Source organism: Cavia porcellus, unplaced genomic scaffold (genome assembly GCF_034190915.1).
Source record: "Cavia porcellus strain 051 isolate PalLab524CR breed Dunkin Hartley unplaced genomic scaffold, mCavPor4.1 scaffold_15, whole genome shotgun sequence".
Taxonomy (NCBI): Eukaryota; Metazoa; Chordata; class Mammalia; order Rodentia; family Caviidae; genus Cavia; species Cavia porcellus.
The window spans coordinates 45,116,724-45,139,314 of record NW_026947498.1 but is presented as its reverse complement, the minus strand read 5'-3'; the positions used below and the strand labels follow the sequence as shown (position 1 = coordinate 45,139,314).

Below are 22,591 nucleotides of genomic sequence, written 5' to 3'. Positions count from 1 at the left end.
TTAAAAACACAGATTTATGTTCTCATCCCTACTTTTTCATCTCCTGTAGATAAACACTAACATAAATGTGATACACAGCCAGTCCACTTTTTGTTTATATATACATACAAACACACATATATATTCATAAACATTGTACAGCAGATGATGTTTCAAGCAACATTTTAACACTAATGTATGAACATAATACTCTGAAATTTGTGTTTTTCACTCAATACTTCTGGCTTTCAGTACAATACACAAAGGACTCGTTTAGTCTACTTAAGTGCTGTAGAAACTCCATAAAGTAAAAATAGGAGAGTTATCTGTTCCTTATAATGAACATTTAGATTGTTTTCAGAGAAGTATTTAACTAAATTGTTATTTTAGAGCCAAATCTCCTTTTGACAATCTGGTAAAAATAGTTGGTTTTGCCACAAAATCCCAAAAATTGCTTTGAAATACTTTAAGATTGAAATTTTCCTTTTAAACAGTCATTTTCTAAAACATAGACTTTTGATAATTCCTCTCCTATCAAAATACTCATATATTTAAAATATTACCAAAAGAGAATGTAAACATTTAAAATGAGAAAAATTACTAGTTTATCTTATGGAAAAAAATACACTGAAGAGAAAACGAATGCAAAAAATTAGCTTACTACAACCACTTTCTCCTCAACAAAAACTGATAGAAGACTCAGCCTCCTGAAGAAGATAAACACACCAAAGCCTTCCCTGGAATCTTTTGTCCTTATTCTGGCCAGAAGATAATCCAAGCAAAACATTACAGGAAAGTTATTTCTGTTTTAGAATCAAAAGATTGTGAAGCATCTACTATGTGGACAGTTAAACCAATAAAACGACTGGTCTTTGATCTTGAAGTGGTTAGACCTATATGTGGTGTATATATTAATGCAATTTTTAGCTCAAGTATATTGCAACAAGGTTTATTATCAAGTATAAACTAAAGTTAAGGCTACAAATACATGAAGATTCATCTATGGGATTTCTATACCTTTAGCATTATTTTCTATAAAAATGAGAATCTCAAAAGGTAAATATTTCCTAATACTTGTAATTATTTACTAATACCGGTGTTTGTCACACTATAAAACAATCCCGTCATGAAAACATATCCAAAAAATTGAAGAGGAGCATTTCTCTTCTGAAAGAGAGAAAAAAAGATCCTTTTTCAAGTTGATTTCCAAAGAATTATATGCCACCCCAAGAAGGTAAATAAGAAAGGAATCTGAGCTTCCAATAAGTGCACTGAGCATTGCAATGGAAAGTGTAGATAAAGGTATAGGGATCCCACAGACGAGTCTTCACGGATTTGTAGCCTTAATTTTAGTTTATACTTGATAATAAACTATGTTGCAATGTACTTGAACTAAAAATAGCATTAATATGTACACCACATATAGGTCTAACCACTTCAAGATCAAAGACCAGTCGTCCTTTTATTTATAGCTATACCACAGATAGTCTAACCACTGAGGGTCTACTTGCTTGTGAAACTATTCAGCCCCAGTTTCACAAGCAAGTAGAAAAATGTATAAGCACATTCCACAGGCAAGACAAGAAGGTATTATTTCTTCTAGATCCCTGGCTTAAGCCCCAGAAATCCTCCTAAACCGAGAAATACCCTCCCAGGCTTCAGAACAAAGCCCAGTACCCAACCAAAATTCATTCCACTAGTTAGTAAGAAAATGGGCAAACTGTAGAAGCTCTATATTTGTCCACCCACCTGTCCATCTACCCATCTGCTTCTCCATCACAGACTTTTATTACACATCTATCATATGCTATGGAATCTCATGATGCAAGGACTGAGCTGAGAGTGAACAGCCATACTAAAGCTAAGTCCCTGTACCCACACATTTAAACACACAATTAAATAAAAATTAAACTCATGTCTTATGCTTGACCTCTTCCTTGTAGGCTGGCAGCTCACTATTTTATAACTTTTATGTTATATTAACTATGCATATAATTCAGAAAATATGACTATCCTAAAGTTGCTTTCCAAAGATCAGAATACTTCTCAACACCTCAAACTAGAAGTTGAAAAAGGCCTAACAAGAGAATAGAGAACAGCAAAACAAAAACAAAACAAAACAAAAAAAAAAACACCAAACCAGGCCAAAAAACCCATATACATTTAAACTAACATTACTCAAACTTCTGAAAGTTCCTGTTTGGAGTTTTACTAAATGTTCTAAAGATTTCTCCACAGTTAGGGGGTTGCAGTAACTGCTGACTTCAGCACATACAGGAAGGAGAAGTTGAGGAGTGTACACTTACTTACCCTGCAGTCAAGGTAGGCTGAGATATCGAAGAGTAAAGGACAGTCTATGCTAAGAGAATTTAAAAGTGCTCTAGGTCCCACAGGGAGCACACACAGAGTTCAGGAACTGTCTGGAGCCTAATGCCAGAAAGGCAGCCTGAAATGAAAAAATAAGTATGTTTGTAAGATGTTTTGAAATTAACCTTTTGCTAAAGAAAGTACATCCTGTGACCTACCAAGCTTTCCTGTTACTAGGAAAATCAAATTGTTGGGCTGCTTATTGGTCTGTACACTTTTTTATTTTCACAAATATGAACTGAGATTTGCTATGTGTAAGAGCAGCAGACTGCAGCCTTTATTTACAACACACCACATTACTTGGAAAAGAGGGAAAGCATTTTAAAAGTGAGCTGAACTTTTTTTTTTTCTATCGAAAGTGATTCTAGATGAAACAAACTGAGGAAAACTGCACCAAGGATACGGCCCCACTCTTGGTCTGAAAGGATGAATTAGGACATTTAATGTAAATGTCTAAATTAAAGATATCTGCAGGACCACCCTTTTGAAAAGTGAACGGAGAATCCCTCTTCCAGGCTTTGGGTAGTTTGCTGGTCATCTCAAGCACTCTGCGGTTTGTGGATGCAGCACACGAACTTTCCTCCATCTTTCAGTGGTGCTTTCCCTGTGACTGTCCTCATGTAAACACCAGTCATATTAGATAAGGGGCCCGGCCCAACCCAGTATGACCACATTAATTTGCCTAATTACATCTGACATGAACCGATTTCCAAACAAAGTCACATTCTTAACTGGGTATTAGGGCTTCAATCTATCTTTCTTAGGGGTCACAGAAGTGAACCTAGAATATCCTCCAAGAATGTAGTACTTGTGGTCAGCCAGATGCTCTAGAGCCATTTAGCACACATTGGTGATAATAACTTTAAGGGGAAATGAAAAAGTTAACCTATAGTGATAAAAGTCAAAATAGTAGTTACATCTGAGGAACCTAATAGTGACTAAATGGGAACATGTGGTACCCTCATTAAGGTTCTATTTTCTTACCAGGAGACAGCTTACCTGGGTATGTTTACTATGAGGAAATGTATTGCAATATAGTCATATGGTTTGTGTATTGACTTGTATGTCTGACTGTAACTATTAATCATGATGTCACCTCCACTGGATTAACAAACAGTAGATTAGTAATGCAACTAATAGGTATGTCCTTGTGGGTCACGGAGATATTATCTTGGGTACTACCTATGGTCCTTAGCTCATTTATCTCTGGCACTGTTTCCCTGCTCTGCTTCCCAGTTACTATGAACTAAGCATCTTTGCTCTGCCCTGTGCTTCTGTCATGATGTTCCTGCCTTACAACCAGCCAACCATGGACTGAATTCCCTGAACACTGAGCCAAATTAAACCTCTCCTCTTTTTAGTTGTGTTGAGTACTGTACCTAGAGATGTGGATGCTGCTTAATATATTGATAACAGTTTCATAAAACGTATATGAAATACTAGAAAAGACAATGTTTTCCAAGAAATAGAATCTTGGCAGCCCAAGTAGAACTTTAGAGAAGGCATTATCTGGAGGGAGTCGTGCAGCTGGGACGCAGCAGGTCAGCCTAATTCAGACACTCAAGTGGCCAGTTCATCTGAGAAGTGAAACTCCAAGGAGACTTTTTTTAAAACTAGAAATGTTAAAGGAATTCATTTGCAAGAAGAGTATTACGTAGCAAGGAGTCTATATACTTGAATAGGCAAAATAGCAATTTTTATAGGTAAACACAGGAGTGATAATTACAAAATTATTTGAGAAGCATAGGCCCACAATAAAGGTACATTGTACCCTACCTAGTGCTGGAAATATGTTGACAATCTTTGTTCTTTGTCTCCATAACCTTCTTGCAGCTCTTTTACCTGAATTCCATTTTCAAGTTAATTATAGTTTGTGTAAATTCCACTGCTTTTTTGCTTTCAAATCTAATTCTTCCCCAGGAATTTTAAGTTCTACAGTTAATTTGCATCCTATTGCTTGATTTCCACAGAGGAGAAATCACCAAGAGAGTGAAAAGCCACTAGGCAACACTAAGACCTGATATAAATCATATTTTGTGACTAAAATCTAGATATAAGGTTTTCTAGAATTAAGTATAATTCATAAACTTAAACATCAAGCATTACATATACCATGCATATTGTATTAATACATCAAAACAAGGAATCAAAAGAGAAAAGAAGCCAACATTTAACTGCAATGCCAATAAAATAAGCCAAATATTGAAAAAGTTTTACATATAAATGATGAAATATGTATGCACAAAATAAAGCTGCAAATAGAAACATTTGGCTTTCTATTGTGTAAAATTCCATTGTGTCAAATTCTATTGTGTAAAATTCAGGGTACTGAAAGTTTCAAAATCAGAATTTGTAGTGATCCTCTTGACAGTTCTCATTGGCTGACTCCACATTGCCAAAGCCATACTTCTTTTGATTTGCCTGCCTCAAAGGTTGTAAATGATACTCTGAAAATAACCCTTAACATCTCTGTCCTTTAAACACTCAATGAGAGCTCTAATTATCAATTAAATATTATTTTAACTAATGTTGTCATAGTCAGGGGTTGTGAGGTGAACAATTAGCTTCAGGACATGGAGTTTATAATGTTGTTTTATGATGGCAACCCAGAGATAACACAAGAAAATGCAGGAAATCTATCCACAACACTAAAGATACAGAATATTTAGCCAAAGGCCTGAATCCCACAGCAGTGTCCCACATGAGTCCTGATGAAGACCCAGAGCTCATGACAATGCCTCCCACGAGTCCAACTGGAGGTCTAGAGCCCATAAGAAGAACTCACGCCAGTCTCCTTCATGGATCCATGTTGGGAAGGCCCAAAGGTCAGCGGTGGAAGCTAGGAACTCTATGCCAGCAGGGTGAAGGAGCTGTGCTCATAGGTTGAGGGTTCTACACTGGAGCCGAGAAGTCACACTCACAACAAAGATCAGGGTTGTCCTGAAAAGCACCACAACCATCCTCAGCGACATGGAGGCCCCGAGCTCCTCCAACGACAAGCATAGTCGAGTACACGCCAGGAAGCCAGCATGACAAGTTCATTCTGGAGACCAAGTGGTACATCTTCCTCTCCTGAGCCAGGAAGCAATTCTTGATGTAAGGACCAGAACTTCTCCAAGAGAACCTAACGACTCAAAGAGCAACACATAAGAGAACCCACAGTGCCTCAACGCCTCAACATGCCTTAAGCTTCTCCTTCTCCACATCTCTATTTATGCTGGCAACTTTCCTCAGGTGAGACATCTACGCTCAGTACCACGCTATGTAATCCAGCTGACATTAAGCTGACCACCAGTTTTTAATCCATAAGAAATGCTTTACCATTTTCTTATGAGAAAAGCAACTGAGGAGATGTACTATGTACATATCATATGTAAAGTTCAAGTCCACTTTTATAAGTACCATGCAGAATCTGCCCACTATAAACTGCCTATATAGATCAACCTCTTTCATGTGGAGTTGTTAGAAAAATAAACAAGCCATAAAAGCCTTAACTTTGAAAGAGGTGACTCCTACAGCCTCTCTTTCCTCATCTCCTGACGTTTGACTTTAAATATTATGCTCTAATAATAACAAACTTTGAGCTGTTCTCAGGCCTTCGCAGGATTTCGTGCTTCAGTGCCTCTGATCATGTTGTTCCTGCAGGGCTGGGGATATAGCTCAGCCGGACAAGTACCTACCCGGCAACTGCAAGTTTGTGAGTTCAATCCCAGGTACAAAAACAAACAAACGAAAGTCAGGTTTTCATGTTGTCCCTGCAGTCTGGAATTCTATCCCTACCCACCTTTCTCCCATCAACCTTCCTATTAGAATTCTGATCTCAAAGCAGGACTTCCCTTTCTACCTCCATCCTGTACTTGAAGTCTAAGAAAGAAAACATAAAGCTATTTTGAGAGTAGGTTTAGATAACCATCAAATTTTTAAACAACAAAATCTTTAAACTGAATGTTGTTTGTGTATCTGGAAAGCACAGTTTTTATTCCTTAATCATGATTTATTTTGAAAATTTCCTAGTCTTATCCAACCAATACTTTTCTTTTCCCCATCCTCACTCAAATATGGATGTACACACACACACACACACAGCATCAGTCTACTGGGTGCCCATGGGTTCCTATACAACAGTGCAGTGTCTAGCACATGATAGACGCCCAAATACTTATTACTGTTCACTGAAGAATAATTAGCTACAACAACATTGGTAGATGTGTGTAGTTCAAAATTAAACCAAGTGGTAAGAAGAAACAAATGAGAACAATTAGAGCTGTATAAATCAGAAAAGCTTTCTGAAGGTAAGTTTTAACTGGTGAAGAATACAGTTTTAATAAAAGCTATAGTAACTGCAGATAACACTAATTAAATGTTTACCATTTGGCAGCAACTACGTGAAACTATGTATATTGGTGTGGTGGTTAAATTTGATTATGTCAACTTGCTGGCTTGGCGACTGCCCTAGAATTAGTAAAGCACACTTCACTAGGTGGGTCACAGAGAAGTGGTATTGGGATCTATATCTAGCACCTCAACCCTGGCTCTCTGACACTGTTCTGTTGCTCTGCTTCACAGCTCCTATGAACTGGGCATCTTTACTAGACCATGCCCTTCCTTTAGAATGTTTCTCTGGGAGCCAGCCACTCATACACTAAATCACTGAAATCATGAGCCAAATTCATTACTTTCTCCTTTAAACTGTGGGTGTTTGGTATTGTGTCTCAGCTTCTAGAAAGCTGATAAATACAGAAAGTTGATGCTCAAAAAATGGAGTTGTTGCTGTGACTACATCTTGTGATGTGGTGGTTCAGAAACCCTTGGAACTGGTTTTTGTGAGGAGTTTGAAAAGGTTTGGAGAAGCTGGGCAAAGAAACCTTAGAATGCTGTATAGCCTATGGGTGATTCTTGTCTGACTCTTACACAAGAATGCTTATAGGAATGTGGACCATAAAAGAGAGGCTTAGGAGGCTTCAATTGGGAATGAGGACTTCATTAGCAATTGGGCTAGAGAATTCGTGTGTTACACTCTGACAGAATTATTTGTCTACATTTTTCCTGAGACTTGCAGGAAACTGAGATTAAAGATGGTAGAGATAGGGCTGGAGACCATGTATGATCTTCTGACAGAACATTTGTTGACACTGTACCCATGTCACAAGACCTTGTAGGAGAATGAGATTAAGGACAACTGACTAAATGGTTTGACAGAAGGCAACCCAGCATTCAGGCTGTGACAAGGATATTGCTGGCTGCTTTTGGCCAGATTTACAGTGAGAATGTGGGGCAAAAAACAGAACAGGAAAATTTATAATTTGGCTTAGAAGGACCTACATATAAAAGTAGGGCCAAAGGAAGTGTAACTGCAGAAGAGATTATACCATAAAAAAGAAAAAAAGTACTCTACCTGGGGATAAGAAGAAAGATGCCTTGAAGCCATCTCAGGAATTACTAAAACCCCACTCCTGGCTCACAAATACCAAAGCACAAAGCTTTCATTTGAGAAGAGAGGCCCTGGATTCTTCACTCAAAAATGGCTACCTGGGAATTGATTTCCCATGGTTCGTTTCATCATGCTTAGCCATCCTGACACCCAGAGGCTCTGTTGCCATGGTTTAAAGCTGGGGGAAGCAGTTGGCTACTGTCAGTGCTGGTGACAGATGTAGCTATATCCATGTAGTTGATGCTGGTGTATTGTTTTTCTGTTTTGTTTTGTTTTTTGAGACAGTGTCTTGCCATGTAGTTCAGGCTGGTCTTGAGCTAACTTTGTAACCCAGACTGGCCTCAAACTTGCAATGATTTTCCTGCCTCAGCTTCCCAAATGCTGGAATTACAGGCATGTGCCACCATTTCTGGTTTGATGCTGGTTTTACTGCTAAGCAGAATGTAAGAGTTGTAGCAACAAAGAGGTTTTCATCCAAACTTTAAAGGAAAGTCTAGGAGGCTAGTGAAAGGGCAGCATTTAAAACTGTGAGAATGAAGCCAAAGGAACAATGGACACACTAAGAAGTCAGAAATACCAAAAATGTGGAATGTCTACCAAAGACAGCTGTAGGTTGAATGGAATCAGCCCAGAGAAAGGCTGTGTGTGTTCCAATTGGCTTGGATGGGGTCACCCAAGCCCTCTACAACTTACATCTTACCACCAGTGCTTCTGATGCAGGACATGGAGCTAAAGGATTGCATGTTTGCCCTGCTGGGTTTCAGTCCTGCTTTGGCCCAATTATTTCCAATTACTCTGTTCCTCTTTGGTAATGGGAATGTTTACTCTGTGCCACTGTATCTTGGAGTACGAAGGTTCAGAATTGAATTTGTCTTGAATCTCCAAAAAGACTTTGAAAAATGGTGGGACTGTTGAGAATCTGAGGAAGGAAGTATTGCATTGTAGGTTGTATGTAGAATAGTTGTAATATATATTGGATGGAATTACTAACGTGCTATTGTGGTTAGAGATTGAGTATGGTATGAAGATAAGCATTTGGGTGTCAAACTGACAAGGGATCGAATATAGTGGATAAGCTTGCTTGTGCCAGCTTGTATGGTTTAGGCGCCTCCATGTGACTAGGTAAAGCACACTTCTGGTGGCCGTGACCTTAGGCTCTATATTTGGTCCTCCACCCTGCCTCTCCAACACTGTTTTCCTGCTCTACTTCCTGACCACTCTGAACTAAACATCTTTGCTCCACCATGGCTTTCCACTATGGTGTTTCTGCTTTGGAGCAAATTATTAAGGACTGCATCCCCTGAAGCTATCAGCAAAAAATTTCTCCTTTAAGTTGCGGGTGTTAGATATTCTGTTACAGTAAAGGGAAAGCTGACCAATAAATCTTCTTTTTAATCATCATAACTGTGCTGTGAAACTTGCTGCAAGTTTATAGATAAGGAAAGTCAGCTTAAGAGAAATTAGGTAACTTTTTCAGGATCATGCAGTGATAGCTGATGAACCGGGAAGCTGAATAATAATGATTATAATCTGGCATGGATGGGTTGTGAAGGGGAACGAGAAATGCTCTGAGTGTCAAAGAACAGCCCATGTTAAAGCCCTGTGAGGTTCCAGGGCTCCATTGCTCCAGGCTCAAATGCAAGAGGAAAAAGAAAGCTAACCTGAGGTGGCAGAAAATTTCAATGATTAGTGAAAGAGATTCTCTGGATCTCTCAGCAGACAAAACAATCCCATAACATAAATCATGCTTGATAAATGTTATTATAAAAGGTACCTATATAGCAACATTAATGTTTGTAGGCATAGAGCTTGAGTAATTTTTATAAACATATGATTATTTTACTTTTAAGCAGAAGAGTCCCACCTACCAAATTAATACCAGTATTTTTGTTTTTTGTTTACAATAAGTGAACCAGATTTGTGCTCTAAATAATTCAATGTCTGTTAAAGATTTACTTCATGATCAGAAAGCACAGCTATCTCCTAATGTGCTGGTTCAGTTGCAGTTTTGATTTATTTATAGCACATCTGGGATAAAACAAGACTAATTAGCTAAATCTCTTTGACATTTACCTAAAGTACTGATTTCAAATATCAAAAGTATTTGGAAAACAGTGTCCTTTATTTCATCATTTATAACAGAAAGATCTCACAACTATTATACTCTAGCAATTTTAATAAAATTATAAGTGAAGTGAGTTGGGGTTATTGGAAAGCAATTGAAAATTATTCACATCCAACTTAAATGCTTGGATAATTTTACTGCTCCCATCTAAATGCAACCAGATAAACTATCTTCCAAATTTTAAATGCAGGAAAAAAAGGAGTTGTTAAACTGGAAGAAAAAAAAAGGCCTACGTCCTCAACTCTTATATATCTTTGGCTTTATACTGACCACAAAAAATGTACATATTCTCTATCTCTGCTTCTGCTAATCTGTAACATTAAGGACTCACTAAAGAGTTACACAACATTTTAATGAAAGTGTTTGAGATTTCCTTCTCTAGTACTGGCTGAAACATTTATGCCAGAACATATTCTAAGAAGAAATCTCTACCAAGAGTCAAAAACATTAGGCTAATACTTCAGAGAACTAAAATCTGATGGCATAGGTGAAAGTGAGTTCAGTGATTATAATCATTATTCAGAAATCAGATTAATGATAAAAACACAGTATTTCTGCAACATCATGCTCTTGCAGAACAGGGGAAACAGACATAAACAGGTAGATTTTTACCCTGAATTTTTAAAATGTGAATACACCACACTGAAGATTGTTGCTGTCAACATCATTCTCCATGAAAAACTCTCTCCAATTCTCATCAAAGGCCTACAGCTCTCCAGGACCATCTCCTCACTCCCTTCAGCAGCCCTGTTAAGGACAGCTTTTTATCTCTCAACATTTATTTGTGTATCATACTAGCCTAAGTGATAGCTAATATAAACCTAAGAAATAAAAAAATTGGAACTTAATGAAATCTTGGACTTAGCACTTGAAAAGAAGTATACAAAACAATGGACATGAAGATACTGCACCCTTAGAGAAGGAAATAATTTTGTTATCCACTCTCATGGCATATTATTTTCTCAGCAACACAGCCATAAACTGGACTAGCCTCACCCAGGTAACTATAGATTGAAACTTATGAAACTGTATCCAAAGTATGCCTTATGTGAAATTATATTTGAGAATACCTATCAACTGACATATACCAATTTCCCCATTGTCAGCATAACCGTAATTTTGCAGAAAATATTTTCCCTAGGGTTATAATATACAGAAATCTACTGGGATGAACTTTTTTCTCCAATAGGTAAAGTTTTTGAGATGACAAGCTGATAATCATGATAATTATAAAAATGAATGATGTACACTGTAAGAATGTTACAACTTTACAAAAACATTAGCATTGTAAGCCAATTAATGGACACTGAGTTGTCCAACAAATGCTTTTCCAATCTATAAGCTATCATCACTGCCCTCTCAAATAGAAATTTGTAGATTTTATGCTAATCAATCTGAATGAAATGAATACAAAAAGTCAATATTGAGCAAAATATCAAGGTTAAGAAAAAAGCCAGGTCAAACAATCACCAAAACAATTTCCTCTCTAAAAATTGTAGTCTTCTCCCGACAAGAATATATTTCTGATGATGAGACATCCTAGAATCAAAGATTAATTTACCAATGCTAGAACTTCTGTTCATTTCTGATAAACCAGCCCTACTAGTTTATCAGAAATAATAAATGTCATGTAATTTTCTGCTACAGTACCCTAATTCCATCAAGATCATATAAAGACAAAATTCTCACACACAGTATATGCCCATGACAAATATTACAAGAGTCCTGTACATTTCCATGAAACCTGTGCTATAAAACAGAGCCTGTACCTACAGTGACAGATGACCAAGAAATTTTTAAAGGGAAAAACAGCAGGAATCAGGCAGAAGCAAGAAGTTTGGGTTACTCAGAATATTGCTTGTTACAACAGTGATTGTCTTGAAAATTATTACCAATTGTGACTTGACTTAACTAGACAATTTTTGGTATCTAATTTCAGATGTTACTAGCCAACCCAAAGACTTCATGGAATACTAGATAATTCGGTCTAAAAAGTGGCTGAGAAATCAGAGCTAGAAATCAAATCCATTATGCATGCAGGTGCAAGCAAGCAGGTATACCGGCTTATTGCAGAGGATCCAGAAATATTGCACAACGTCCTCTGAGCCCTGCTCTTGTGTGTGGCTGTCCTAGTGCACAGGCCTAGGACATGGAGGGGAAATCAGTGATGCCCAATGAGCAAGAAGAAAGAGCAATTGGGAGTAAAAGTATGTGTGCATGTGTGCATGTGTGTGTGCGTGCATGTGTGTGTGTAGCCCACTGAAGTGTCAGCCCGTCCCTAATTAAATGTCTCCAGCAGCATTCCATTTTTAATTAGAAAACAATTCTAACTCCTTTCCAAGATCTGAAGCCTCTTCAAAATCTCCTCCCTTCTATCTTTCTTCCTGCCATGCCCCTTTTGCACTCTCTTCAACTCTTTCCACACACTTAGCTTTTGTTTCTCCCACACCTAAACTACATTCAGGCCTTAGGACCTTTGCAGATAGATATATTCCCTCTACCTCGACTGCTCTTCCTCCTATTCTTCAACTGACTGGTTCTTTTCCATCAATTATGTTTTAGCACAAGTGTCATCTCTTCAGAGAAGTTCTCTGACTGGTCTAGCTTTCTGTCCCCTAATACATTTCCACATTACATTGCTTTTGCAAAACTCATTCTATCAGAAATACTGTTTAATTCTATCCCATCCACTGACTCTGATTCCATCGAAACATAAATTATAAATGCAAGAGCTTACTTGGTCTGGTTCAACACTTTCACACAATGCTCCATGCTGCCCAGAATATCTCCTGTTATCTGGCGCATTCCCAGTAAATATTTATTGACTGTAAATTTGTCCCACATTATGGATGACCATGTAGGAATTCACCCAAATCCACCATGAAACCAGTCTCTGCTCCACTGTGGCCCCACATTCCACTATAGTCACCCACAGCCATATCAACTCCAGGCCTGCAACCAGCGGAAAGTCAGAGTAACCCTAAAACTTCTGCACAATCTTCAGCTTTGTTGAGTCTTATCTAGAGGCCTCCTCTCCTTATCTGAAGATCTTTCCATTTCAAATCAGATAAAGAGTGTTTAAAAAATTCTTCAAAGTCCAGTATTAGATACTAGTGGATAAAATAATACCATTAGGCACACTTTATCCTAGGCTGGGGTACTCGAGAGGAAAAGAAAGGAACATTTTCACTCAACTTTTTAGTATTTATGATAAAAAAAAACTTCCTAACGGCTGGTTGTTCTCTTTGCCCCCTTCTCAACAGTCCAGGAAAAAGAAAGCTCCTGCTATCAGATCAAAAGATTGTGGCAATAAAAGACAAGCTAGCCATTTCTATTTGTATGACCAAAAGCTCGCCAAGAAAAGAAATATAGACATGGGGAATAAAGCAGATTCTACTAGCCCTTAGTCTCATTAAAAATCCCCATAGCATCACTCCCTCAATCATTCTTACTCTGACCATAGAGCAGGCAAGTTCCCAACCAAGTATGAGATACACTGGCTGATTTTCTGCTCAGGCATCACCATCCGTGTACAGAGTTCCTGCTATCCCTAATGTGGAAGTATAACAGTCTAACATGGAAGTATAAATACAGTACACTGCTGAAACAATGTAACACCCAAGGTATATATTCTATTGCACCTGTAAAGCGCCCTCCAAATCAAATATATATTTTAACGCATAAGAGTTAATTTGGAACTAAGATATATTATCCACTGTATTGGGATAGACAAGAGAAAAAAGTTTATGTGACATGGCAATATAGCCCTGAAAAGACTTCCATCAGGTAAGAGATAGCTGGTCCATAAAAAGTGAGTAAGGGTATTACTGAAAATACATTCAGGAAGAAAAGAATTTTGAAATGCAAGCCACTAGAGATAGTCTAACCTCCTGGACTGGCCAACATAGCACATCTAAACAGCACGTCAAAGGTGCACAGAAGACAGGAGTTAATTAGTGATAGTCTGAAGCTACAGAAAGGAAAAGGAGGCAGTGGATACAAATAACGTAATTAGGAAAGTATATTCAAATCAAGGCGATTATAAAATTGTGTGTATGTGTGTGTGTAAAGCAAAAAAGAGATGGATGCACAGGGAATAGAAATTTTGAAGAATATATGCTATGGAAGCTTCCTGTGATAAAACAAAACACAGTTGAGACAGATCTTTATGTAACCCACCGTAAATGGCTTAATTTAGGGCATAGTGTTTTAGCTATGAAACAGGGCTAAAAGTTCTTGTCTCTGGGAGTTATTCAAAGATATAAGAAGGAAATGGCTCGTGAAAACATATGTGGGATCGTGGTGGGTATCACATATATATTCCATACTTCTTTCACCTCGGTAAACATCTACCAATGCATGTTAAATGTATGTTTGGTCATCAATCCTCGCTGAGATCATAGTTCCCACTGATGCCACTGGCAGTCTGCACAATTATCAGAGGAATGTGGGAAACATGGCATTATTCATTTATGTTCCATGATGCAGGACAACGGACGACAATGGCTGTGAAATCCAGACCTCTATCACTGAGTTCTAGAATCAGAAACTAGAGGATTATAATTTCGCAAGGGACTCTGATTTTTATTTATTTACAGTATTTACATTTCTATGGTACTGGGAATTGAAATCAAGGCCTTGTACATGCTAGGCAAGGGCAGTACCACTAAGCTACATTCCAGATCTTTTTATTTACTTATTTTTATTTTAAGACAAAATCACCATAAATTGCCAAACTTGACCTGAAACTTGTAATTCTCTTGCCTCAGGCTCCAGAGTACCTTAGAGTACAGATGTGCATCATAGTTTTGGACTACATTGACATAGTTTTTCATGATATGTCTCTTAATGTTATGGTTTTATCAATACTGTCTACATTTCTAAGGCTCAAAGATTTCTTCTTACTGATTTGGAACAGAAGAACAAATTAAGTATTTCCAATAAATTTACTGAAATGTCATAATTGCATTCTCATTTAACTGCAGTACTAAATCAAGACATCCCACAGTCTAAGATTGTGTAAAACTTTTCAAGTAAATCTCTGCCAGACAATCAATGAGCACCCTCCCCATTCACTATATAAAGTCAGGCAAGGATAATGCAAACACTTCCTCTAACTTTTAAAACAAAGTGGCCATTATGTAAAGTGCTTTTAAGGCAGTCAGCCTTATGAGAAACACTAACAATCTAAGAACCACTTTTTACCAGATCTTGATTCCAAAAACACTCCTTAATAAGAGAAAAAGGAACTAACACAATTCATTTCACAAATGCTAAATCAGCATTCTTTTCAAGTTGAGAAACGACCTGGCATCTTGATTAGACCTTTCCAAACACTTACTTCACATTTCCTTGTAAATAAAAGTTTCGTGGTCTGCAGCAGACAGAGGAAGTCTGGAGAGAGAAACGTTAAACATTCCGGGTAGGATAAATAAAGGCGGTCATAGGAGATCTGAGCAAAGATTGTGAGGCCTGCGCAAGGGGCACTGCGACCAAGAGAAGAAAAAGCTTCCAGCTGATATGAAGATCCCATCTATCTATATACTGTGATCCTCTAATTTGGAATCTATGTGGCTTCTGATAGGTTAACATTGCGACGGCTTCCCCAGCCCCACCCCTTCACAATTTTTAAACCTTGCCTGTGAAGAACACCACTCCCTCTTGGGCTTGTTCTCTTCCAGATCCCCCTTCTCCAGTTTTTACTGAAGATTCTAAAACAAGTACTTTGTGTTCCTTTTAGGTTTCTGGAAGTCGCTTTTTATAGATTTCTCCTTTATTACAAAATAACAGCACACAGGAAAAGGGCTGAAGTCGCCAGGAACTCGCGACTCAAAAACCGCAAAATGATGTTTCTTCTCCACCTTATCTTAAAAAGTTAACAGCGGCCCAAAGATAGCATTTTCTTATGCCCACCCTTCGACCTCAACAGCCTCGGCGCCTGCTTTGCTAGGTTTAATTCTCTTATGGCAGGAAGACAGATTTTTCGAAAAACTTTAACGGGAAAAGCCGAGAATCCTCCCGTCCCTCCAGGAGTACAAACCCTTTTACAAGCAAACAATAGCGCACCACGACCACATCCCCCTGGCATCCGGAGCACACAGCCCGGAGAGGGCTGGCGGCGAGGCAACCCGCCCGTCTGGTCCTCTTGGGCAGCCCCAGGAGCGGGAGGCGTAGGCAAGCCTCTCGGCGTCGCCCCTGAGCACCCCGCTGGTTCGCGTTTGCAGCGACCTCCGGGGCTGGCGGGCGGTGTGGGTCCGCGAGCGCGCGTGTCCACCACTCCCAGCCCTCAGCCTCGGAGGCGCCAAAGCCTGAAGGTCTGGTCGGAACAGACTCCAGGCCTCCAGGACCTGGGTCGGAACCCAGCCTCCCCGCATCCTAGCCTCCCTCTCCGCGACCGCACAACCCTCGGCGAAGCCGGCCGGAGAAAGTTACCCGCCGAGGGCCAGGCGCGACGACTGCAGAGGCTGCGGGCTCCGCGCCCAACCCGGTGCTCCCCGCCCGCGCGCGCCGCTCGCTCCTGCCGCTGCCTCGCTCCGGCGCCCGTCGCAGTGGTCCCGGAGCCCGCGCGCCCGGCGGAAGCCTGAGGAGGGCGGTGCGGGCGCGGGTCCTTCTGCAGACTGGCGGGGCGGGCGGCCGAGGCACCTCCGCGCCGCCCGGGTCCGAGAAGCCCGCGGCCCCCACGCCGCGCGCCGCGCCCGCTCGGGATCCGCGGCGACTGCGCGCAGCGCCTCCGGGGCGGAGGGAAGCTCCTCCTGCTCCGGGGTCGCCCGGAGTTCGCCCCAAAGGTGCAGCGCGCAGAGAGGCGGCGGGGCGCCCCCACCCGGGACGGCGAGGAGGCCCTACCTCTCCCGCGGCGGACAGCAGCCCCACGCCCTGGCTGCGCGTCCGGGACAGGAAAATCACCGCGAAGGGAGGGCCAAGGAGAGACGGCGGGTGGCTTCAGGACAAGGTAGGAGGGTCGATTTCCTCAGCCAAGAAGACACTCCCATCTCGCCGGGTTTGTCAGGAAAACTGTAGAAGCCACAGAAGGGTGGCGGGCGCTCTGGTTCCCCGCCAGCCGCCGCACAGGCGGGCGGCAGAAAACGGCGCACGAGCAGTGGCACCGGGACTGGCTGCCACGCGCGGCGTCGCGCGCAGTTTGGTCCCCAGCACGAGGGGAGGGGCGTTCAGAGAGCCACACTTCCCAGGCTCTGGTCTTCAAGAACAAACGTGTCAGTGGCTTTTCTTTAGGATGAAGAAAATATGGGACATGCTTTTTTTCTTTCTTTCTTTCTTTTTTCTTATTAAAGTAGCTTTCTCTCAGTAAAAGACTACTATATTGATTATGTCCTCATACTTGGACGGCTGTGAATAGTTTTAAAATTTCAATGTTATTCACATAACCTATTGCCTCGTAAACATTCAGTTCATAGCTCCAAGCTTTTGGCACTGAGCACATAATCATGTGCCATCAAATGACTACACCAGAGGAGACTTCTGACTTTGGACATGGGACAAGTTCAAAGCTGACAAAGTGGCATACACTGGAACAAATTACTTCATCTGTGATCAGCCTTTCAGCTTTTATCTTAATTCTGACAAAGACCCTAGAAGTCAGGACTTGTTATAATCCTGACCTTTACTAATCAAAACACTGAAAGGGCTCGAATTATTCATATTGTTTCTCTTTTCTACAAGTTACCTTTGACATGATCCACACAGATTTTGTCACTTTAAACGAGGCTCTTGGGACATCAGGTCAGTAAGGTTTAGAGAATTTGACCATCTGGCTAATTCTTCTTGAGATTTACTTGCTCTTTTAGTTTTCACTGAGTTCTTCATTGTACTTCCCTTGTTTATGTTCTTCAAAATTAAATATGCTTTTCTTCTCATCCCTTCTGAGTTCTGGGACTTTTTGACACTGTAAAGAAATGTGCGGAAGGGAAGAGGTCATGCGCTGTCCCTAGAGGATGGCAGTGTTTCATGTGTTCAGTGGACAAAAGCAGGGACAGCCTTTCCCCTAAGTTAGTGGGACTATTATGGCTCCTGCTGCTTGACCTTAGGCAAGGGCCTCAGCTTCCAGATGCTTTCGTTTTGTCCACTGCGAAGTGAGACAATATCGTATATTTTAGAGGTTATTAGCGGAATTAAAACAATGACAGAATACTAGGCACACTTCCTGTCACAAAAATATGTCCACTCAGGAAGGAAAACGTAGATTTATAATAACACAAAGAAGTACCAATCATTGCCCAGAATAAGTTGGCTGCCCTCTGACCCACTCTGCAGGCCAGAATAATGTGGTGGAAATGAAAAACTTGAAGTTGTGATTCAAATGCAAGTGCCAGAAACCAAAACCAGTTTTCTTTCCAGGGTATCACCATTATGCAACTTCCTTTGGCAGAGGCTTTTGATCTGTGTAACATTATTTTGAAAAAACTGAGGCTACATTATTGTGTAGCATTGTTGCTACTAGCAAGAGATTTTAAATCCCAGTGGAAACTGACAAAGGATTAAGCAGGGAGATGGAATTATAGGTTGTTGGTCCTCTCTGTATTCATGTTTTTGGTAGCTGTTTTGGGAAAAATGTTTTCATAATGTACATATATAATTACATATAATAATATATACTTATATGTGTCTAAATATATAATGTGTATCTCAGGCCTTTTGTAGCTTTGTTCTAATAAGGTAAGAAGGATGAGTCATGTGGGCAGAGGGGACATTTTGTAATGCAAAGTCCTCTGGGGTCAGAGTACTTAGGCAGGGTACATATGGTACTGCTTTGTCTTTTATAACAATTTGGAATAAAATGAAATTGTTTTATATGGTCTCTGTATTCAGTGGCAGGTAAAAACCAGGTTTCCTACATTGTCCCATGGTGCTGTTTAGTACTTGTGTCTTCACATGCTCAGAAAGAATGTAGTATTTCTGCCTCATCCGGCATGTTGGATCTGCTTTCAAAAATCTCATGTTTTGTCCCACGTACAGCCTTTCCTGGCAAGCTGGTATTAAGAATGTCTACTCCTTGGAAGAGAAACCTGCTCGTAAGGGTGTCCTCTCAGCAGGGAAGCCATAGCAGATTTGGTGAACCCCAGGATAGGAGATAGCTACTATATGAAATGACAAGAGTCTACTTTTCTTATGCCCTACCCTTATGGGTAAATAATTCTTTAATTTTTATTTGATGTCTTTAACATTCCTCAAGGTTTGAAGTTGGTCAGCTTTTATCATAATTATTAACGCATATTGATTGTACAAATTAATGGATTTTCATTTTCATAGATGCACATATCATGCTTTGATCAGATTCACCTTCCCTTCTGCCTTCTCTTGTCTTCTTTTCTTTCTTTTTCCCCTCCCTGCTCCCTTTTCTAAGTCCCTCTTCTATTTTCAGGTCATCCTTTATTATTGTTTTTTTTTTTTTGTAACTGAATTTCTGAACTTGACCAACCTAATCCTGTTTACGGACAACTCTTCCCCCTGAGTCACGGTGAAGATTCTGCCAGCTCAATCTTCTAGCTGTCTTGGTTTTTTAATCTCCTATGAGCAATTGTTCATTGAACATGTTTACCTCAACAAATAAATTACAGTGTATGACAACTCGAAATCCTGATTTAGGGTTATGACTCTGCTAACTTTAAAAATCTTCATAAAAATCAATTATGTTCTTTTAAGCAGCACCATACTTTACTGTCTCCACTTGAGAGAAAGGTCCCAGCTATATTTTGCAGACCCATTGAGAACTTTTCCTGGGATTCCCACTTCATGAAAAAGAAATTTAAATCTGCAAAGAAGTTTATTTTTGACTTCACAAATGATGGCATCTTTATATACCACCAGTCCTATCAGGGATTCAGAGACGAGTCTCGGGTCTATATTTAGCCTTCTCCCATAGGCTGGAGGCTAAGTAGTCTAGGGTCAAGGGATAAACATGTTCCAAACATATAAGCACGGGGAAGATTTGCATGGTGGAAAATATACCAGCAATTAAGCAACACTGGCCACTTTATTTTTTAAAATAGTTAATATCCAGGAGATATAAAGAATTTGTGTGAGTCTATAGAAAAGTAACCCATTTTAAAATAAGACAGGCTATATTACGGTTTAAATGAAGAGTGATCCCCAAAACTATCATGCACTCAGAAGCAGGGCTTTTAGAAGATGACTGAATTACGGGGGAGGTATAGCTGCCTTGATGTTAGGTTAGGGATCTGAGCAGAAAATGCAGCTCATCAAGGGCATGCCATGGAAGGGTGTCTCTCCTTGGCCGGCCTTCTTGTCTTGCTGCTTCCTGGCTAGAAGGACATGAGCAGCTTTCATCCACCCAGGCTCTCACCATGCAACCAACTATGCAATGACTGACGCTTCTAAAACGTGAGCCAAAATAAACCTCACCTCCTTTAAAATTGTGGATATTGGGTATTTTGTTCCAGCTACTAGGAGGAAAGTGCGTAACACAGGCCAAAAGAAAACAGTTTGCAGAACTAATACAAATAGTTCATAAGCGTGTGAAAACATCTCAGTGTGCTTTCATAATCAGTCTAATAAGATTGACAAAAATTAAAAAGATGAATGAGATGCAATTCTGTCAAAAGGTGTCAGAAAACTTCATGAAAATGTAAAGTGGTACTTCCTTTTTAGAGGGCAGTTTGGTGATTGCTATAAAATATACAAAGTTTATTGGGATTTGAATTTCTTTTTTTTTTTTTTTTTTGCTGAATCTTCAGGGTTTTTTTGTTTTTGTTTTTGTTTTGTTTTTTTGTGGGATTTGAATTTCAAACCCATAATTAAACTTCCTCAGGGTTTCTCCTTAGAGGACACTTTGGCATCAAGCCAACAGGCAACCTAGAAGAGAGGAGGAGGAGGAAGAGGATGGAGGACGAAAAGAGTAGGAAGGTGGCGGCAAAATGACATAGGATCGTTCATCTGGCTCCTGGTGACATTGTCAACACAGGAAGGAATCTTAGTTGCGGAGCAGCTGTCTGTACACACTGAGACAAGGTGGGGACTCTAGAGACAAGGTGGGGCCAGGCTCTGAAATGCCTACATCATGGAGCTGCTTGCCCAGAGCTCTTTTTCACTGATCCCTAGGGTGAGAAGACTGATCTCTTGTTTCTGTTTATGGCCTGTTCCTGCCTCCCGGGAGAGGAGGGTAATATCTGCCCTTCCCATCTATCTGTGGAGTCATTTTCCTCATTTGTATTCCAGTCCCATGACTGACCATTTGTCAAAGTAATACAGGTACCCTTATTATGCTGGGTCTTTATGTAGTCTGTTAATTATGCTTAGTATTTTAGCTTGCACCTTTGTCTCTTCTGTGGGTAATAGAGCTGGATTTATCGTTTTACTCATGAGTATTTTTAAAAATATTTTTTGATGTTTGGTTTTTCACAAAAAGCACCTATTTCTTTATTTAATTTAATTTAAATTTTTTTTTTTTTGTCTTTTTCCTTTTAATCGGTACTGGGGACTGAACTCACGACTGTCTGCTTACCAGATAGGCGCTTATGTCACTGAGCTAAATCCCCAGCCCCAGCCAAATCCCCAGCCCCACCTATTTCTTTTGTAACTGAAAAGAAGATAGGTTTTGCAAAGCATTTTGAAATTTAGGAAATCTGTTACGTTAGTGCTTAGTAACATGTCAAACTGAGCTTTCTATATTGAGAAAGGGGAGTTGGTTGTTTTTCTGGGAAGTGGTGACAGAAACTAATATTGTGAAGGAACATCTGCACCAATATCATCAGAACCTTGACAGGGACAGTGTTTTGGATATCTATTAGTCTCCCCCTTAGAGTTAAAGAAACTCATCTACTGCTAAAATTGCAGAAATTCCTGCATTACCACAAGGATGTTTATGAAGGCTGCTTGTCAGACTGAACCACGCTAATGGAATACAAGGTTGATGCTGAATATTCCACGAAAGCTGCTACCTCTGCTTACTCAGACCTTTCCAACTTTTTGTCATATACGTTGCTTTTGCTTGGAGAAAGAGATAGGAACAGGTAAGATTCATTTGTATGCCTCTGCCGTTATATGACAAATCAGTGCATTTTGAAAAGTCAAATAAGTTTTAGACTTTGGAACCAAAAAACTGTGTAATGAATAAAAGTTTTCGCTAGGTATTGAGTACAAAGTTGAGTATTTTGAATTTTCCTGGACTCATTAAAGCCAAGAATTCTGCCATTGAAAGTCTGTTACATAGACAAAATTTTAGTCCACAGCTAGAAAATAATAAAATGTCAGTATTAAATATTTGAAAATATCTCGGTTTCACTTCCTCAGGATGTTTCATAGGTTCATTCACAGATCATGTAAGGAAATGTGCGTGTTCCCTAGAGCTCCCTTATAACTTTATATCTGGGATGACTTGGGTTCACTTACCAATTTCTGTAGAGAAATATGAGAGCCTTCTATTTGTAGCTCTAACTACTTTCTTAAGTCTTAGCCTTGTATCTCTAACAGCTTTCTGAACATTCAGTTCAACATGTATTTTTCAGCACTCAAATATAATCAGAGTACTATGCTTTACAAAACCCAGAGTCAATGAATCCATAACCAATCTCCTTAGTCCTCCAGCCCAACCAACATTTTAGTGATGGTAGTTTTTTTCTCTTAATGACCCCCAATCTAGTGAAATTTCAGTCATTTATTCCCTCCTTTTTTCTCATCTTACTTGATTTTGTGGGGGAGGGTCCAAGGTGGTCTTA

The 22,591-nt window shown here is 39.8% G+C and overlaps 1 protein-coding gene and 1 long non-coding RNA gene across 8 annotated transcripts in view; one reads left to right on the top strand and one right to left on the bottom strand.

Annotated features, from left to right (window-relative positions):
* St3gal6 (ST3 beta-galactoside alpha-2,3-sialyltransferase 6) overlaps window positions 1–16,928 on the bottom strand; it is a 62,832-nt gene extending 45,904 nt beyond the window's left edge. For 3 of the 6 annotated variants that reach the window (XM_063224816.1, XM_003469211.5, XM_063224817.1), the window contains exons 1-2: window positions 16,335–16,468; window positions 2,290–2,425 (exon numbers count right to left, since the gene is read on the bottom strand). The gene's annotated coding sequence lies outside the window, so the exon portion shown is untranslated. Of the gene's footprint in view, window positions 1–2,289; window positions 2,426–16,334; window positions 16,471–16,745 lie in introns of those variants that run through there. The other 3 variants (XM_063224814.1, XM_063224815.1, XM_013151739.3) reach the window with 3 other exon arrangements.
* Window positions 16,929–20,807: 3,879 nt separating this feature from the next.
* Window positions 20,808–22,591, top strand: part of LOC106027564 (uncharacterized) — a 32,572-nt gene continuing 30,788 nt past the window's right edge. For both annotated transcript variants that reach the window (XR_010039401.1, XR_010039402.1), the window contains exons 1-2: window positions 20,808–21,125; window positions 21,711–21,886. This is a non-coding gene — a long non-coding RNA (uncharacterized LOC106027564). The remainder of the gene's footprint in view (window positions 21,126–21,710; window positions 21,887–22,591) is intronic.